Genomic DNA, 7,168 nt, shown 5'->3' with positions numbered 1-7,168 from the left:
ATAAGGCAAATATGGCATTTGCTAGGTGGTGTTTTGATGCTTGCATTCCTTTCAATGCTATGCGCTCACCTTATTTTCAACCAATGTTAGATGCTATTGGGAGTATTGGTGTTGGATATAAAGCTCCTTCTTATAATGACATGAGAGTCAATTTATTGCGATATTGCAAGAAAGAATGTCAGTTGCTTATTGATAGTTATAGAAGCCAGTGGGCTAATTGTAGATGAACAATTATGGGTGATGGATGGACTGATCAAAGGCAAAGAACTTTGATTAATTTCTTGGTGTATTGTCCAAAAGGAATATCATTTGTGAAATCTGTTGATGCCTCAGATATTATGAAAGATGCCACCAATTTATGTAATTTATTCATGGAGATTATTGAATGAGTTGGACAGGATAATGTGGTTTATTTGGTGACCGATAATGCAAGCAATTATGTTGCGGTGGGAAGGTTAATACATGAAAATATGATCATATCTATTGGTCTCCTTATGCTGCACATTGTTTGAATTTGATTCTGAAAGATATTGGCAAAAGAGATCATGTAGCGGAGCTTGTATCACGTGCTTCCAAGTTGACTATTTTTGTCTACAATCATATATACATGCTATCTTGGTTGAGAAAAAGATCTGGATGGAAAGAGATTGTGCGTCCAAGAGAAACTCATTTTGTTACTACATTCATTACTTTGAAAAGTACCTATGAGCATAAACATGACTTGCAAGCATTGGTGACAGATAAGTATTACACAAGCCATAAGTTATCTAAAAGTCTAGTAGGTAAAACAGTTACTTCTATTATCTTGGATGGCAAAATTAGGGAAGAATGCTTATTTATGGTGAAGGTTGCAGCTCCCATCATAAGGCTTTTATGTATTGTTGATGCTGATGAAAAACCTTCACTTGGTTATGTTTATGAAGGCATGACCAGGATTCGAAAAGCAACCATGCCCATCTTAAAAAACAAGTCTACAATGTATGGTTCCTACGTTAAAATTATTGATGAGAGATGTGATAAGCAATTGCGTCGAAATCTTCATGCAGCTGCTTATTTTTTGAATCCCGCTTTTCTCTATGATAAAGAAGCATTTTCTGAGACTCCAAAAGTGATGCAAGGCTTGTTAGATTTACTTGAAAAGAGAAGTATATGCAGTGATAGTGCAAAGGCAATGAGGGAGATCAGATTTTTACAGGGATCGATTGGAAAGTTTTAGTCGTGAATCAGCTTTTTCTTCTGCTAATAAAATGCAACCCAGTGAGTAACAATAATAATTGATATATTTTATATTCTACTTTCATTTTTACTAATTGTATGTGGTTCTTGATTTTTAACAGTTCATTTTATAAATTTATTTTAGATGAATGGTGCAGGTTGTTTGGATATAGTGCTCCTCTGTTGCAAAAAGTTGCTATTCAACTCCTTAGTCAAACAACATCTTCTTCAGGATGTGAACGTAATTGTAGTGTTTTTGAGTGAATTCACACCAAAAAAAGAAATAGATTGGAGCATTAAAGGCTTAGTGATCTTATATTTGTGAATAACAATCTTCGTCTGAAGTGCAGGTATTACATAAATTTTAAAAAGAACATGGTGTTAAATTTTGTTTTTAATGTTCACTAAGTTCTTACATCTTATATAATTTTTTTTTAGTGTAGGCATCAATACAAAATGAGAAGTTATGATCCGGTTGATTATGATTGCATTAATAAAATAGACTTTTGGATAGCTGAAGAATAAGAAGTAGCAAAATTAGTAGATGGAGATACGGTAGAAGCAATATATGGAGAAAATGCTATTCCAACTTTGGATGAAAGCCACATTCAAGGTTAATGATAAGCTTTTAAGTTAATTAATAATTACGTAAAATTTTGTTTGAAGTTTTTAGCATGATGCAATTTTTTAAACATTATTAACCTTCTCTATTTTTGGATTGTTTTACCATTAGATGATGTGGATATGAATGAAGAAGAAGTGGATTTTGAATTATTTGGTAATGCAAGCTATGATGATGCATTTGATCAGCAAGAATATTAGGGGCAAAGAGATGACAATGAGGGTTGGCCACAACATCAACCATGATTTGTGGATTTTGCTTAAAAAGGAACTTTCAATTGAAATTTTCCTATTTAATATGTTGAGTGGATTTTATTTCAATGTGAAAAACTTTGTGTATGAAACTATGCTTTTTGAAATTTTTTTACCATGTTTATTGCATAGTATTATCTAAATGTATCTTTTGTTGAGAATTATGAGCTATGGATGTAATTTTATGGATTTGATTTTAATGTTTCAAAAACTTGATGAGATTAATTTTATTTAGTGTCTTATACTTTTATATGGATTTAGTTTAATTAAATGTTGTTAAATGTTGTGTTTTGAATGTGGAATCAAGACTTGTTTTGTTTGATAGGTTGTGTATTTGATTTAAAAATTAATATAATATTTAATGTATTTTATTTTATATTTTTAATATTTTTTATTTATTAAATCTGGTTCAGCCGCGGTCGGACCTCTTGACCCTTGAACCTTAATATGCTCCAGTTCAAAGGTCCAGTCCGGTTCTGACTACCTAGATCTAATTATCAGAGTATTTATTTAATAATATTTGTTACGACTTCCATCTCCAATAACGTACAAACTTCCAAATAGCAAACATATCAGCAAATAAAACATAAATTTCTCAAAGATATGAACAAAGATTGAAAATTTACAGGCATATGCGCAAACTAAAACCCTAAATCAGACATTCACATGAATTTATGAAGAAATGGGAGAAAAAGGTCAAAAGATTCGACATTGGTCAGTATGGGCAGTGAAGATGATGGTTCCTCGACGACGAGACATTTGGCGATGCGGATCTTGCGGAGTTGGGAGATAGCGGGATGAACTTGGAGCTTATAAAAAAAATTTCAAATTGCCTCAATTTATTTTTTCATATAGCCTTCCCAGTTTTCCATAAAAAAGTTTTCTTTGATTAATAGATGAAAACTTTTCCACAAATATGAGGAAAAAGTGCTTACGATGGACAATTAAACACAATCTAATAGTAACTATTTTTGAGAAAGGCGACAAGCACTGAATCGAGGGGACGCTGACGTGTGGGGAGCAAGGCTCAACACCGACCCACATGCCCTTACCTTGCGTAGAACATGAGGTTCGATCTCGGGTTCTCTTCGAAACGAACGCCCTACGCAAAGGACCCGATACCAATTGACCCAAACACCGTTGGTAATAATAACTAATTCCTACTCCTAAAAATAAAGTTTAGTTATTTATTCTATAAAAATATTTATGTGAGACTAATTAATTAATTTATTCCTTTTATAAAATACAAGGACAGTTCCGGCAAAATAACAAAATATATAAAAAAAAAATTCAGAGATGTGAGGTGCTACTACCGCCAGTTACCATATCTTTGCCAAATGCCAAGCAACGCATCCCGCTCTCATCCTCGTCACTCCCAAAGCTGCTTTCAAGACGTTGATGGCGCCCGGATTATCCTTGCCTTCCGCTTCTCTATGCCTTCCTTCCTTTGCTTCTCCTCTTTCCTCTTCTCCTTGCTCGAGCCCTTTCCAGCTTTCGCCTCCGAGTTCTTCGTTCAATGGGATCCGCCTTCGGTGAGCTAAAGATGATGAGAATAGCGAAGAGGGAAAAGGAGTGGAAAGAGTTAGGACTATAACGACAGAAGAGATCAATGAGTATGTGGTGGGCCTCAACGGCAAGCGCTTGATGTTCCGTCTCCAGCGCTCAGTTGGGAATGATTTCAAGTCTAGCAAGTTTGGTCGCATGAGGAAATGGGTAATTCCCTCAAATCCCTTATTTTTAGTTTCTGTTGTTGATATTTAATGGATCAAGATTCATTGTTTTGTTTGAATGAATGAATGAATGGATGCTTTTACTGAGATATGATTGGATTAGTAATTCGGCAAATCCTCAGAGTTAATGGTCTACAGATTTATGCATTTCATGTTCTGTAATCTCAAATGTAAGAAAAAAGATGGTGTTTTGGTGTGCTTGGATTGATAGAATAGCTAAGAAAAACATAAAATGGGTAGAATTTAATTTCAGGAGAACACAATGTGACGAAATTTCTATGATTTTCTTATCTATTTTACTTTTTTTCATAAAACCAAATGACAAGTAAAAAGACAATGCTTCTCCTTTTCTTCTCCTTTCCTCCCTTGTCCATCAATCCCAACATACACGCTCATTTGTGCATGTTGTCTTTTATCAAGAGCATCGTTTTTAGGACTTTGGGAGAAGATTGATAACTAGATTGCAAATGATGAGTGGTTTCATTGGTTTTTTGAACTCAACATTGTAGTTTGCCCACTAGACATGTTCACTTTGCTGCAGTCTTCAAGCTTTGAGGGGAATGAAATACCAACCCTCCTTTGTAATTTCTGTGGGGTTCCTACTTTGTAAATTTTCCACTAAAATCGTCATCTTTTCCTCCGTTTTGTTTTATTTTTGTGCTAAATTTTGCTCTGAAAATATTTTAAGTCTTCTAGAATTTAGTAGATAACTGCTGGATCACCAAGCAATTGGTATCAGAAAGATAAGAACAATGAATTTGATGATGTGATTGAGGGTTTGCAAGAAGAAACTGACTGGGCAAGGTTGGCTGCTGATTTGTCTCGCCGGACCAAGGCTCTGTATCCTGTTCAAGTATAAATAAGATCTGGTTTTGCCAAATTGTCTTCAAGTTGGCTTTCGGCATGAATTTTTTATTGCTACAAATGTTTCTGGGCTAAATGTTTTATGCAAATCATTGGTGATTTAGCAATTTCACCTTTTAGAGCTCTTTTGTTTTGAAATGGCATCATCGTTACATTGCCAAAACTGAAAAAGAAAGGAAAAACAACTGAGGTTAATGGATGTTGTCATTGTTGAATATACTTATGCTATATAGATTTTTTGCACAATAGCTATTATTATAAATCATGGAAAACACAACAATAGGTTTGAACAAAACTATATTAGTGTCAGAATCAAATTCAAATACATGATAATTCATACTTTTTTTTAATAACGATGCATACATGCATCATTGCAACCATAATGGATTGGTGATATTTCCAAGAAGACGACCATGTTTTGCATCACTGGTCCCCTTTATATTTTGTTTATCTGAACGCTCCTCATCACTATCTCCACCATTAAAAAAAAATTGAAGTTATGAAAAATCACAAAAAAATCGAATGAAGAGGCAAAATTTAAGAAACTCACTTGTAATTGATCATAAAGGTATAGGAGCCAAGGGCATAAGAAGAGTGATGGCTAGTTGTTTAAGTTTTGGTTGTGGTTGATGGAGGAGAAAATAAAGAAAGAGGAATGCGATATGAAAATGGCACAAAAGAATTCTCGTATACACTGCCATTTGGGGGGAGGGATGGTTGAGTAGTTTAATCTGAATAAAGCCTCCTTATTCCTCATAACAAGGATTAAGGTTGATTAAATAGTGAATTAAACTCCTTAATCCTCCATCTAAATGCCCCCCTGAAAGAAGCTTATTGTCTAACTTTAATGCTTTATGCTTAGAGTTACTTTTGTAATGTGGTTTTCTTTCAGAATCACAGCCAACCACTTAATTACAATTTCGATAAGCATATAGCATGGAGCATGGAAGATGAGTTTTGTGGAAGTGTTGGTATTAGGTATTTGCAAATAGTTTAGGGTTGTGTGGAAAATGTCGTACACAATTGACTCATTTACAGAATCTCTATTTATATGAATGAAGCTTACAGCAGTTAAAGTACTTATCAACTTCATCTAATTTTTTATTCAGTTGTTATTTGCCCTGCCAAACAATTTTCTGAATTATAGATCAATTTAATGCTTTGTTTCTTACCTATAAAAATATTTGGAATGGATTTTTGGACATTGATTAAGTATGGCTTTTATCTTAATTGTTTCTTGCAAAATTCTATGAGAGGTATTATTTTGAAAGGGCTTCCACCTTACTTCCAATAATGTGTTTACGCTTCAACGACCTTTTTCAGGCTGGCCTCTTTGGATATATGCTATGGTATGTATTTTCATAAACATTGGTAGTAAGTGTTCTTTTAGTGGCAATTATTCGAATTTCATCCATTTAAATGCTCATGTCTTTATTTCGATTCTCATGTCTCAATGTTTACTTGTTATTTTTTGCTCTTGCCATTGCCGTTGTTAAGCACCTTAACTTTTCCATGTCATGATAACCTTCTATTTCCTCAGTGGTATGATTTTGGTCCGCTCCATGCATGTACAGAAGCTTGTCGTGCTAATTGGTAAGCTTCAGCTGAGTCTCCCCAACTGGTCCTTGAGTTGGGGAACTCGATTAAAGCCACACGATGACCTCTTTTGATTTAGGAAGCCAGAATTCTGTTTTGGTTGATGCAATTCATTTCCTCTCATGTTATGGAGACACACTTAATTACCTCTTTTTGTTTTACTCATTTATGTTTTCTGTTTTTTTCATCTTTCTTGATACTCCTTTCATTGTTTTCGGAATGCTTTTAACTAGGCTACATTTAGTTGGTCCTTGGTAAGATAAACGTACTGATCTTTTGTTTTTAATGTCATCAAGTGTGATATTTATGACCATAAATCTTAAGATCCATGAAAGTGAGATTGCAACAACTTCCAATTTCTCTCTTGAATGGTGAACTTCTTGGTCCCTGTTTTTAATATAATTCTTATTGCAAGAAAATGGTCTTGCTGGTTAACTTGAATGATCTGGAGTTAAACTGTTTGGTGATTGTGAACCTTTGAAAGTCTAAATGCATAATAATTAAAAGAAAAGGTCACACTTTTAAATGATAACCAATTAGGTAGACGTCATATTTAAAACAGGTGTTCTTGCATGCATCAAAACCATTTAATAAATTGAATGTGCTCTTGATAGTTTTGTCAATGATGACCTGACAAGGCCCAAGGGTATCTTCTTTACAGTTTTAACTGAGTGCACATTCATGCTTCATAAAGAACCATGCAATAAAAGGACCAGTTACCAAATCTTTAGCTCAGTCATTCATGCTTGCTGGTTGCAGGCAGTTTGTTCAGTTCGGGTGCAGCTACAGCACGCTTCCCCCTTGACGTCATCATCACTCAGGTAATTTAGACCACTAACTTCTTGTCTTGATGCTCTTACAACTAAAAATTCTCACTCAAAACTTTTTGC

This window comes from Dioscorea cayenensis, chromosome 7 (genome assembly GCF_009730915.1).
Source record: "Dioscorea cayenensis subsp. rotundata cultivar TDr96_F1 chromosome 7, TDr96_F1_v2_PseudoChromosome.rev07_lg8_w22 25.fasta, whole genome shotgun sequence".
Lineage (NCBI taxonomy): Eukaryota > Viridiplantae > Streptophyta > Magnoliopsida > Dioscoreales > Dioscoreaceae > Dioscorea > Dioscorea cayenensis.
Note: the sequence above shows the minus strand (reverse complement) of the source record.